The sequence below is a fragment of the Lissotriton helveticus genome, chromosome 3_1 (assembly GCF_964261635.1).
Source record: "Lissotriton helveticus chromosome 3_1, aLisHel1.1, whole genome shotgun sequence".
NCBI classification, from domain to species: domain Eukaryota; kingdom Metazoa; phylum Chordata; class Amphibia; order Caudata; family Salamandridae; genus Lissotriton; species Lissotriton helveticus.
In genome coordinates, this window is record NC_136061.1 from 1,650,344,820 (window position 1) to 1,650,359,041 (window position 14,222).

Genomic DNA, 14,222 nt, shown 5'->3' on the forward strand with positions numbered 1-14,222 from the left:
CCGCGTAAACAACGTGCACGGGAGCCGGCCGGCTCCCGTGCACACAGGTCCTAGTGCACACAGGTCCGTGGAAGATTTACTGTTTGTAGGAGAGTTAGGCTTTTGTTTAAATATTTAAAAATATCAAGTAGCCTAATATCTACTTGATGCGCCTAATTAGCAGAAAATAATTGTGCTTCTGCACTTGGGATTAATGCAGCTAATAAATGGCCCTGACAAGTGTGCGAGGAACCGCACGTGCTAGTGAACCACAGATGGTCTCTGTTGTTGCGTTTAGAACGCTAGTGCAGACATATCCTGAATCGTGGATAAATGTTGACCATTGCATTGGCACAGTGTTGTGGCAGAGGGAGGAATTGTAATGAACAAGTTATGTCCGATATTGGAAATGCAATCGCAGTTTATCACTTGCGGTTGTTGAATGAAGGCATCATGTGGTACATACGCTAAGCTGGTCAGTTGTCTAGTATTTAAGTTTTAATATTTGCATTTTATGTGGAAAACGTTATACTGTATACGTTCGATATCATTTGCCCATGTCTTTGTGCAGTGGGGTAACTGTGTTTTTTAAAGTAAAATGTGGGTTTATCAGCACGTTTTTAATGCAAAAATCTGCTATCATTTTTGTGGACCCGTCTTTTCAGTTGTCGCGGGCCCTCGCCTTCCCTGTCATTCCTTCTGTTCGCCATAGCACCCCCCACTCTCTCTCCACATCGCTTCGGATTTCCTTTCCTTTCAGCAGGCATTTTACATAATTTTCCTGCAGGATCATTGCCGCTTTGCCTGATGATGGCAAGAGCGGCGCATTCCAATTGAAACATTACATCTTTAACATGCACGCTTGTTTTCTTTTTTTACAAAGTAAGCACTGCATTACTCCTGTCTCCCTCCATTAGCCTGCCTCTGTTCCTTACTCCTTTCCATCTTCTTTTCTCCTCCTTACTTTCTGCTGCCTCAGGTCCTCGCCTTCCCTGTCAGTTCCTTCCGTCGCCACAGCCCCCTCCCCCTCCCACCTCGCTTCTGGTCTCCTTTCCTTTCGGCAGGCATTTTCCATTTTTTTCCTGCAGGATCATCGCCGCTTTGCCTGAAGCAAGAGGCCTTTCAAAATGCAGTGCTAATCATTCGGTACTTCACAACATCATACGCTTACCATACAAGTGCCTACGGTGCATTGAGACTGCACTGCAAATAAATCACTACTTCTCACCAGCATCCTGTTCATGCAGGCGCCTAGAGGCCACTCAGTATGCAGTGCAAAAAAATTACTTATCAGCATCACACAATCATCATACAAGTGCTTACAGTACCATGAGCGAGAACTCTCACCAGCACCCTGTTCATACAAGCGCCTAGAGGCCATTCCATATGCAGCGTTAACAGCAATGTAAGCTCAATGACCTATAGGCGCTTGCATTCCCCCACACACACAGTGCTGCTGTTGACACACACCTCACTAAGCACTACACCAGTTACAAGCACACACTTGCCCGGCTTGCGCTCCTAGATTTCCTTTACTCCCACACTGTACATTTTAAAAATATTTCAACAGAGCACTGAAGAACTTTGGCGAGGAGGGACGGGGTTATCAGAATTCGCGTCGGACACTTCAAAGGCTGCTGCTCCCCCGCCCCCACGTGCACATCGCGCACCACCATTTGCCTGCTACCCGCCTTCTTTGCTGCTTTCGATGTCCCACCCATGTCTCCCGCTCTCTGTTGCTTCTCTTCCCACGTCCGATTCTGCATCCCCCGTTCGCCCTTTCCTCTCATCCCCTTTGTCTCTGTGCATCTCTTACTTCTGTCTCTGTGCCCCTGCAGACGTTTCTTCCGCCCCCTTAGCTCACTCTCTCCCGCTCACCCTCACACACCCTCTCACCCTCTCACCCTCACACACCCTCTCACCCTCACACACCCTCTCACCCACACACACCCTCACCCACACACACCCTCACACCCCTCTCACCCTCACACCCCCTCACCCTCCCTCACACCCCCTTCCCCTCACACACCCTCACCCACCCTCACCCTCACACACCCTTTCACAATCACGCACCCTTACACCCTCACACACCCTTTCCCCCTCTCACCCACCCTTTCCCCCTCTCACCCCCCCTCTCACCCTCACACACCCTCTCACCTTCCCACCCTCACACAGCCCCTCACCCTCACACACTCACCCCCACACACCCTCACCCTCACACCCCCACGCACCCTCACCCTCACACCCCCTCACACCCCCACACACCCTCACACACACCCTCACACACCCTCTTACCCTCTCACACCCACACCCCCTCACATCCCCTCACAATCGCATCCCCTCACCCTCCCTCACACCCCCTCACCCTCACACCCCCTCACCCTCACACACACCCTCACTCTCACACCGCCTCAACCACCCTCACACCCCCTCTCACCCTCACACCCCCTCTCACCCTCACACCCCCTCTCACCCTCACACCCCCTCTCACCCTCACACCCCTCACACCCTCCTCACCCTCACACCCCTCTCACCCTCACACCCCTCTCACCTTCACACCCATCTCACCCTCACACCCCTCTCACCCTCACACCCCTCTCACCCTCACACCCCTCTCACCCTCACACCCCTCTCACCCTCACAACCCTCTCACCCTCACAACCCTCTCACCCTCACAACACTCTCACCCTCACAACCCCACCCTCACACACCCTCTCACACCCTCACCAGCATAGCATAATAAAACATAGCATAGGATAGCAAAACAAAACCTAACATAGCATAGCATAGCATAACAAAAGATAGCATAGCATAACAAAAAATAGCATAGCATAACAAAAGATAGCATAGGATAGCAACAGAAAACTTAGCACAACATAACAAAACATAACATAACAAAACATAGCGTAGCATAACAAAGCATAGCATAACATAACAAAAGATAGCATAGCAAAGCATAGCATAGCATAGCATAACAAAAAACATAGCATAGCGTAACAAAACAGCATAACAAAACACAGCACAACAAAACATAGCCAAACACAACAAAACATAGCATAGCTTAAATAAACACAACAAAACATAGCAGAACAAAACCTAGTATAACAAAACATAACAAAACATAGCATAACATAACAAAACAAATCATAGCATAACAAAACATAGCAAAACAAAACATAGCAAATACAACAAAACATAGCATACATAGCAAAACATAGCGTAGCACAACAAAGCATAAGATAGCAAAACTAAACATAGCATAGGATAGCAAAACAGCATAACAAAACATAGCATAGCATAACAAAACATAGCATAACGTAACAAAACAGCATAACAAAACACAACACATAGCATAACAAAACAGAGCCAAACACAACAAAACTTAGCATAGCTTAACAAAACACAACAAAACATAGCATAGCAAAACAAAACATAGCATAGCATAACAAAGCATAGCATAACAAAGCATAGCATAGCATAATAAAACACAACAAAACATAGCATATCATAACAAAACATAGCATATCATAAAGCATAGCATAGCATAACAAAGCATAGCATAACAAAGCATAGCACAACAAAGCATAGCACAACAAAGCAGAGCATAACAAAACATAGCATAGTAAAAAATAGCATAACAAATCAAAGCATAGCATAACAAATCAAAGCATAGGATAGCAAAACATAGCATAGGATAGCAAAACATAGCATAGCATAACAAAACAAAACATAGGATAGCAAAACAAAACATAGCTTAGCATACAGCATCACTCGGCACCACCACAGCATCACTCAAGGGCACCACAACATCACTATGCGCTACCATAGCATCACTGAACGCCACAGCATCACTCGTTCGCCATCAGAACATCACTCAGCGCCACCACAGCATCAATCTGTGCAACGATTCAACAACAACTGGTTCAAATATGTTCTCTCAATGTTTCAAGTTTTATTATAAATGTAACAAAAAGATGTTCATATTTCACTTCTGTTCTTGGATTTTCGTCACAATAAAATACACAACATAATCTTTACAAAAGTTTAAGCTATTGCCATTATAAATTACAATAACTTTTATTTAAGTATTAATTATTTTAAAAAATGAAAAGCCATTGTTATTTGTAATATCAAGACATGTAAGTCACGTAAATACAACACATATTGCATTACAAATGCTATAGGTGTCACATTTCCAAAAGGTAAAACTATTGGCATTGTAAATGACAAAGCTATTAATTTCGCTATTTTAAAAAACAAAACATAAATTAAAAATGTGTCAATTACAATACCAGTAGCTCAAACTTTCCTAATGCAAGACCTATTGCATTGCAAATGCTTGTTTCAGTGTGTGTTGCAGAAATAAAACCCCCCATGCCATATTCTGAGGACAGTCTTTTTATGTGCCTAATTTTGAGTGAATTCCCTTTACTGGCATTTTTATTGTTTTGCAGTGCTTGTGACTGTGTGTGAGGGCGGTATTTTTTATTATTTGGGAGAGCGAAGCAATAAAGATTACCTTGAAAGATGTTTGAGGTAGTTGTAGTTAGGACCTATTTTCAATAGGAAATCCGCAACATTCTATTTGGAATAACTTTGGCGCCGATTGACGAATCTTCACGAAATATTCAAAACTGGTGGGGCGCTCCGGTCCACTGCTATCCTGAAAGTCTCGGGGTGATTTGTCAAGCGGGGGCCGAGAAAAAAGGGGTTCCCAAAACGTGTTTTCCCCATGCAGTTTTCCATAGGAACCTTTTGCCGCAGCTACAGCCCGAACTGCTGAACAGAATTACACCAAATTTGGCAAAGGGGTAGTCCTTAGTTCAGACTCGTGCCTTTTGTTTAAATGGTGTAAATCTGTCCAGTAGTTTTTTAGATATTAAAGGAAAAAAGTACATATATATTTTGGCAGAGCCTAAAGACACATCTCATTGGAGATCTGATTGGCTGTCAGCACTTCATCCAAGAAGTGTTGGCAGCCATCTTGGGACCAATATACATGATAGCACCTCATTAAAAAGCATTGCAGTTAATAGAAGGTTTTAAGACTTTAGTTACATTATAAATCATTTGTTGATGGTACCATACTCATTTTAGGAATTGTGGTGTGTTTTAAGGTGATTTTACCATGTGAAAAAGCCTTCTGCTGGGATATCATGAATCATGTTTGAGAGAAAACTATTTTCTCATGTTTGTCCCTTAGAGATTTGGAAGGTGATCTATAAGCTAAACTGAGAGCATATTTTCTGTTAATTCACATTATCTTTCTCAGTCATGTGATAATGAAGTTTGACATTGTCAGTAAAACAGGTACATCCAACAAGGGCATAGACTGTCAGTTGATTCCTTTGTGTTCTACTGCAGCTTCCCAGAGTGTTCTAAAGAACAACTGCTACAGCGCGGCTCCAAAAATCATTTTTAATTAATACTCACCATTTTCCCTGAAACCTTTAAACCCAAATCATGCATCAGTGGGGCCCATAACACTTCGCATTTACTCTGTTCACTTATTCCTGGCTTCAAGGCTTTGGTGAATCTCAATGGAGAAATGCTGTAACATGTGGTATAGCGTCTAAAACCCTATCCAAGTGATTATTATTTACACCTATAGTTTATCACAATATTACCATGGTTTTCATTCAGCATTTAATAATTTAGACACACCACCAGTGTGGCAATGGATCTGCTAGAAAGAAAATTAGGCGTAGGAAAATCACAAGACCAGCTTTTAAAATTCCATTTTCCCAACTTTATTAAAAGCAAACTTTATTGCGTCTGACATTTATGCATTAATTAATTATTTATTCAGCAAACTCTTAAGTTTTATTTCAAAATGATCATTTTATTTAGAGCTCAGAAAAAAACGCTTATTCCAAAGTTTAGTAAAGAAACATATAGTTCCAAAATCATTCTCTTTTAACATCCCTAACTAACACCCTCATCTAATCCTTTAATTCTGCAAAGCAAACAAATAGAGTTTATAAGAAAAGATCTTACATCCAGGAATCGGTCATCAGACTGGCAGCACTTCGTGAGGAAATCGAAAGAGCGAACCCTTCTAGACAAAACCAGGGGGTTTTATACCTTAAATCCCTAACTTAATCTATCTAAAATGTAACTACCACTACTTATTCGGTTTCTGATTGGACAACATCGGGGTGGGTGAACATCTCTTCACCATTACAGCATCATTTTCACATCGTGTCAGCAGAAAAATAAAGGCTCTTTGTTTTAGGACAGTCTTTGGCCTAGCCACTTGAGTGGCAAAATCACATTATTTTCTCAGGATCAGTACATTCAATCGTCCATGTTTGGCACCCATCCTAGGTTCCAGCCCACGGTAGCCTTGAACCTCCTCGAGCACAGGTAGTTCACTCTGACTTGCAGGCTTTTGGCGCACCTGCGCTGTCCAACTATTGCTCACAGTTTACCCGAGCATCCATCTTTATTTTAGGCCTCAGAGGCCACTTTTGGAACTATCATAAAAACAAACACAAATTCATGTTAATTATCAAAATTAAACCCTTTCTGTTTACCTCCCACCATACTAATGTTTCCTCATTAGTTGTTACCTAGCAGAATAAGCTACACAAATGCGTTTTATACTTACAATTTCGACCACTCCACAGCACAAACGAATACAATAAGCACATTTAAATTGCGTTTGTTTATAACTAAGCTGCACATTAGTTCACAACACATTGACAATACATATTAGCTAGTTTTATTGCAACATGCAAGCAAAATTAGTATTCCCGTGTATAATAAAATATGTGCATCTTATTCTATGGGTGGTTAATTTCACAAAACATACAATTAGTAAATGTTAACGTTATGGGACATTAATTTTCAGAGGAGTACACAAAATTTTGCGTTTGCCACCTCGCTCCATCACAACTAGAGTGCTAACAGCCTTACTATTGACAAAATTACGGCACATCTGAAGCCATCTTGATTGGAACAAACTGGTAACACTTAAAACATTTAATTTAAAAAGTAATAAAATGAGGGGGTTCACTTTGTCCTAGAAATTATGGTTAGTGCTGTAGAAAGAAAAATGAGGACATGTTTTAAGTGAGATCTCAAATATCTCCCAGTTATAGTTCAACAGGAGCAGCCTGGCAGTTGATTCCTTTGTGCTCTACTCCAGGTACCCAGAGTGTTCTAAAGAACAGCTAGAGCGCTAACTGTTGTACTTATGACAAAATTATGGCACACCTGAACCCATTTTGATTGGAATAAACTGGTAACACTTAAAACATTTAATTTAAAAAGGAACAAAATGAGGGATTTCATTTTGTCATAAAAATTATGGTTATTTTGTAGAATGAAAAATGAGGGCATGTTTCAAGAGAGATCTCAAATCCTCTTCTATTTAATTTGAAAATTCTGACATGCAGACTGAACAATCACTTTCAATACCAGCAGTAGACTTCCAGTTAACTCCCTGGTGAGCACTATCCCCTACAGTACTCAAAACACCACTGCACTACCCTAAACCCTAAAACACTACCCCCAGCACGAGCCCCTACACTACACAAACACCACTACACTAAACCCTAAAGCACTATCCCCCACAGTACACAAACACCACTGCGCTTCCCTAAACCCTAAAACAATACCCTAGTAAGACCCCCTACACTACCTAAACACATCTGTACTACCCTAAACCCTAATACACTACCACAGCACTACCCCCTAAACTACCCAAACACCACTGCACTAGCCTAAACCCACCCCCAGCACGACCCCCTACACTACCCAAACAACACTGCGCTACACTAAACCCTAGAACACTACCCCTTACACTACACAAACACCACTGGACTACCCTTAACCCTAAAACACTACCCCCAGCACAACCCCCTACACTACACAAACACCACTGCACTATCCTAAACCCTAAAACACTACCCTCTACACTACACAATTACCACTGCACTACACTAAACCCTAAAACACTACCCCCAGCATGACCCCTACACTACACAAACGCCATTGTACTACCCTAAACCCCAAAACATTACCCCCAGCAACAACCCACAAACACTACACAAACACCACTGCAATACCCTAAATCTACCCCAGCACGACCCCCTCACTACCCAAACACCACTGTACTACCATAAACCCTAAAACACTGCCCCATACACTACACAAACACCACTGCACTACCCTAAACCCTAAAACACTACCCCAGCACGACCCCCTACACTACACAAACACCACTGCACTACCCTAAACCTTAAATCTACCACCAATACGACCCCCTACTCTACACAAATACCACTGCACTACCCTAAACCCTAAATCTACCCCCAGCACAACCCCAACACTACACAAACACCACTTCACTACCCTAAACCCTAACGCACTACCTCGGCATGACCCCTACACTACACAAACCCCACTATGCTACCCTAAACCCTAAAACACTACCACCGGCACAACCCCCTACACTACCCAAACACCACTGCGCTACCCTAAAGCACGACCCCCTACACTAAATAAACACCACTGCCCTACCCTAAAACTCTACCCCCGGGACGACCCCCTACACTACCCAAACACAACTGCGCTAACCCTAAAACACTACCATCGGCACGACCCCCCCCCCACACTACCCAAACACTACTGCGCTAACCTAAACCCTAAAACACTACCCCCCGGCACAACCCCCTACACTAACCAAACACCACTGCGCTAACCTAAACACTACCCCCAGCACGACCCCTACACTACACAAACACCACTGCATGACCCTAACCCCTTCGCAGGTAGACCTTTCTCCCCCCCCCCCCTGTGCTAAGCCTGTTTTGGGCTATTTGGGGTAGTGCGCGCTTAGGTCCCTGTAACTTTTTCACCACATAAGGTATCCACGCCAAATTTGCGTCCTTTTCTTCCAACATCATGGGGATTATAAAGGTACCCAGGGTTTGTGGATTTCCCTGAAGGGTCCCAAAAATTAGCCAAAATACAGCAAAATGTGTTTTGTTTTGTTTGGGGGGAAAATGGGAAAAACGGGCTGCAAATGAAAGCGTCTGGGTTTTTCCCTACAATTGTTATCAAAAAAGGGGTTGTGGGGCTGAAATCATCATTTTCCCAGCTTTTAGGGAATGACAGACTTTTGTCAGAAAACCCAAATTTTTTACACAGTTTTGGCATTTTTCTGGGGCACAGCCTATTTTACCTATTTTTTGTGCTTTCAACCTCCTTCCAGTTAATGGTAGAAATGGGTGTGAAAGCAATAATGGATCCTGGAAAGCTATACATTTTAGAAAAGTAGACAACATTCTGAATTCAGCAAGAGGTCATTTGTGTAGATCCATCAAGGTTTCTTTATAGAAACGAACAGTTAAATATAGAAAAAATTGAAAATTAGTTGGAAAGAACAGCCTTTGGTGTCAACATTTTCACCTGTAACTTCTTGTAATTATGACCGCTGTTTGAAAGCAATATAACGTTACATCCGCTGGACCTTCCTGGTTGTGGGGATATATAGGACTTGTAGGTTCACCAAGAACCAGACAAACCCGTACAGTATCCAATGAGGTTAACCCAGTATCCCTATGAACCTGGGCAGTAAATTAATAATATAAACAGTTGGTTCATTTGGGTGCAACGTATTTCTTTTGCTATCTCATAAATATATGTAGCATTCAAACAACTCTTTACTTAAAAGTGTTTCCAGCAAAAAATATTTTAAGAAACAGAATCCAAACCATCTATGTATTCATGTAACGTTTTATAAATTGTAATCATTCATAAATACTTCGAATGCAATTGTCAGTATTAAATACAGGATTTTCATATAATAGGTCCACTATATTATTCGTCGACGTTTCGACCCTCTGGAAGTGCACTTGGGGCGTCTAGGCGGGTCTTCCTCAGGACTGTGTGGGGCGGGGGAGCACAGCCTTCTCATAAACCCAGCCGGGCTTTTGGAGGTGAGAAAACTGTATAAATCAGTTCTGTCGGTGCAACAGCAACTTGTGCCCCCGACGGTGATCTTCCTTACTAATTCGCAGATATTGATGAAAGCCAGTACTCCTTCCTGGCTTAATGGCGGTGTAATGAATCTACCAAACGATGCTCCACAGCGGATGCTCAGAACCAATGTTACTTGAAGGTTCACAGAATTCGAACACAATCGGTGTTGTTTCCCACTTTGCTGATTAACGAGTGCTCAACAGCGGATGCAATGACCGGGGGAGAAATTTCTTCCTGATCGGCGTTGCTCCTATGCAGGAGCAACGCCGTTCACATTTATTTGTTTCATTTGAAAGCACGTATGGTTTGTTTTTTCTAGTGCTTGCTTGTGGCGTGCACCAGGGGCGCGTGTGGCTTCTGCTGTTTTATTTAAGAGGAATATGCCCTATAATATTTGTATTATGCAGGTTGGCGCGCATTTTTGTAGTGTTAACGTAAAAAAATGTTTGCCCTCGACGCTGTTTTGGTTGTGCTCCGTGCGCTGCTATGTGACATTTGTCACGGTGAGTGCACTAAGCGACCCCCACCCCCACATCCCCTCCACCCCCTCCCGATCTCCCTATCTCAGGGACAGTTCCCGGGCGGGCCATGTCGCGGGCTGCGATTGGGGGGGGCGAGGTGAGTGCTTGGTTTCACTAGGCACGCCGTCTCCGGTCGACCCATGGTCCACGTCTGGTTATCGTATCGGCAGTTGGTGGTTGCTGCGGTGAGTTTGGCCCTTTTGGGCAGTTTCTGTTGTCTCCTGGAGAAGCTTTCTTGGGACTGGATGCCCCTGCCCATAGGCGGGTAAAATCAAAGCTCAGCGTTGCCCTCCCTCCTCCCCCCCCATTCCCCCCCCCTCCTTCTGAAATGGGGATAGCAGAGGGAGCAACATGCCAAGTCAAGTGCGGCCACGTTCACTGCACTGTGGGACAAGCTGCGGTGGCATTAGAGCACAGCACAGGATGCCCGTGGCATGGGTTAAGGGCCCGCATCCTGGTCTTGTACGGCGTACAGCAAACTTTTATTTGCAGCTGATTTTTTTTATTTTTTTTTATTCATGGCTAAGATTAGGCAGCTTTTACGTGCCTGTGCTTTCACATCTGCATTTTATTTTTAATGAGCAAGATAGAAGAGTTTCAGGTTTACTTCAAATAATCCTTTCGTTCAGGGAAAACTTGTGTGTGTTATAAGAAGCATAATATGAAATTGAGTTTTTATTGCAATATGTATTGAACAGCAATTCATCTCTACACATCCCTTTTACCCTGCTTTCACAGATATAAATCACAAAAGAGGTTAGTGATGTCCCTTACAGAGCACCTTAGTTCCTCTCATTTTTTCCACACTAAAAACAAAGCACTGTTGACCGCATGATGCTACTTTTGGCCAGAGTCTGGCGCCCTCTCTGGGATCACTTGAGACCCCCTAGGGGAGCCAGCACCCCCCCAGTTTGAAGACCCCTGCTCTAGACCATGTTTCGTTTGACTGCCCTTCATTGCATAATGACTTGTCTGTTAAAAACACTGTTTTTGAAACATGGGTTTCGCTCAATGAAATGAACTCCTTCCATGTGACCACTGACCACAGCAGTTCAGTCGTAATACTGACGGCGTACCACAACCACGTGCGACTGTGTCACATGTCGCACCAAAAGCCAGTCCTGGAGTCTTGGGCAGCAATAGTGTGCATCCTGAGACTTGTAGTTTCACTTTTCCTTCACACTTATTGGATTCCACATGGTCACACTGGGCAGAGAAGGCTGCAGGTTCCAGATGTGCTATGGTGTTGGCTGAAGTGCAGACCTGTCCGCGGTGTCCCGGGGACTCTCAGCATCTGTGAAGGCCCTCTCTTCTCCTTCCTGCCTGTGATCTGTGTGCATTCTTCTCGCCACTCCACCTTAGGAAGCATGTACACCCCTGGAGTAGGGCTCTCAAAGCCCCACCCCCGCTTGCTGTGATGTACAACTACCACCCGGCCTGTTGTGCAGTCAGTGCACAGATATGTATGTCTAACAAAGCCATAAGATCTTAGAATCCACTAGCTGTGCAGTCTGTGCATTTCGGACAAATCGTTGTCATTTACAGCCACACAACGCGTAGTGCTGCATATTTCTCACAAAGCACTATGTTATTATAAGATACTGTGCTTTAAAGTCATTACAAAGCTATATGGAGCCTTCAAAGTGCCACGTTTAAATTGCGTGTATGTAGCCAGTGTTCAAAATGGAAAAACCCCACCCCCTCAAGTTAAAAAAAAGTGCAGGTACTCAGTACCGGCCCATTTGAAGCACTGTATATAGATCTTACTACCCCAGGCAGGTCAGGTGCGCTGCAGCCTCACTGCAGAGCTGTGTATTTCTGCCAAAGTCCTGTGGACAAATGTCTATCCAGTGGCTGCAAAATGTGGAACAACTTTTTTTGTGATCTGCCTTTTATCTTGTGATGCGACACATGCAGCTCAAGGTTGCATCGTAAAATGCCCAAGTGCAGAGGGTCAGAGTGCAGTGACTACCTATAGTTTTAGTATGTAATGCACATTTTGTGAACCCCTGGCGATTGGCTACCGATGTAGGGATGGTGGCTTGCAAGCGACTGCAGACCTTGATCCCTGTATTTGTGTTCCCAATTGTATCACTGCCACTTCTCAGGAGCAAGCAGGTACTCTAAATAGTTAGTATCTGCACTGCTATAGTTCAGTTTAAAGCACTGGGTGTGTGAATAAATGATTTAAAAAATAGGAGACACGTTCAAAAGAATTAATGAATGTCTTTCGACATATTTATCCTGCATGTGTCCTTTAATGAACACCTTTGAAAGCATAGGCAAACCGTTTTAATAATATACGATATCTGTCATTGCTAGGATTCGTTGGTCTTTCCATAAACCAGCTTTAAAAATGCAATAGGTCTCGCCTTTCATTAAGTTAAAGCCATTTGCTTTGCTATACAGTACCATTAGCAAAGCAAATGGCTTTAACTTGATCAAAGGCGAGACCTATTGCATTTTCAATGCTTGTTCTTTTTGCAGTTACTTCTGCTGTAAGTTCATGCTTTTTACTTCATCTTTTTTTCACAGTGATCCTTAGAAGTTTTCCTTTTATATAAGAAGAAGTTTGTTCTTTTCCGAGCTCACATTCCTCTGTATTTTTTGTTTGGCCTGTTTTTCATAAGAAATAATGTTTTTCATAAAAAGTGAAAGATCAAAAGATCTTCCATTCTTTTCTAAACAGTCCTCAGAGACAGACCGGATTGCCATGATGTCAGTGCAGTCTCCAGAGTTCACTTGATTCGCATGAAGACTGGCTTGAGATTTGATGGACTCTGTGGCACATGCTGTTTCTAACCAAATATCAACCAGTGTCTTAAACATCTATTGTTGCTCAGAGGGTCTACTGTACTCTAGTTTAGAATTCCTCATGAATGCATTTGTCTGCTGGCTGCTGTGATGTTTCAGCATCATGCACAAATAGATTTTAATTGTAAAGCTTCTTTTTAGTATACGCTTTTTGCATTCTACCGACAGTGAACTTTGAATGACCCCTACAAGTCAGCTGCTCTGTTAGGCAAATGTTAATAAAGAACAGCTTTGTTTAAAACTGGATATCGCTAAAATACTGGTGCACCACCTTTGCTTGGTAATTACCTCCATAATACATTCGTTACAAGTTGGGTTTGTGCCAGGTTGATCTTCTACTAAACATCTTCGCACCATTTCACATTTATTATGGCAATTACGGAACGGAAAAGAGAATGTTTTTATTTCACTGGACACCGAAACAGATTTTGGCAGGGTAGAGTGGGGCTATTTAGTCCGTAAAATGGTAGGGATGGGATTCAGTAGAGAGTTCCTTACTTTGACTAGTGGTATGTATCACCCACAAACAGCCTCCGTATCATGTAGCGGGTTCACATCATTATATTTTGACATTTACCGAGGTACCAGACCGAGTTGTCCTCTTTCTTCATTATTGTTTCTACTGGCTTTAAACCTTTCAGCTATTGCCATTAGAGAAAAAGCTTATATTAAGGGTATTGACACCGCTGCTGGAGCAATTAAAGCCATTTACTATGCAGATGATATCGCTTTAACTCTTACATCCCAAATCGTCAGCAAATGCTTTAATCTCTCAATTGAATACATTCTGGAACTGCTCCGACTATAAAGTACAAGGTACACATTTTACGAATCACCCTTAGAGTAAAAGAGTTATCTAACCTGTAAATTAGGAGGATGATGTCCAATTTAGCGATCCCGTGTTTCCATAATGTAAGC

General features: G+C 43.0%; 1 protein-coding gene across 3 annotated transcripts in view; it reads left to right on the forward strand.

The window, feature by feature from the left end:
- DTX3L (deltex E3 ubiquitin ligase 3L) overlaps positions 1–14,222 on the forward strand; it is a 239,745-nt gene that overhangs the window by 52,325 nt on the left and 173,198 nt on the right. The gene's annotated exons all lie outside the window — the stretch shown is intronic.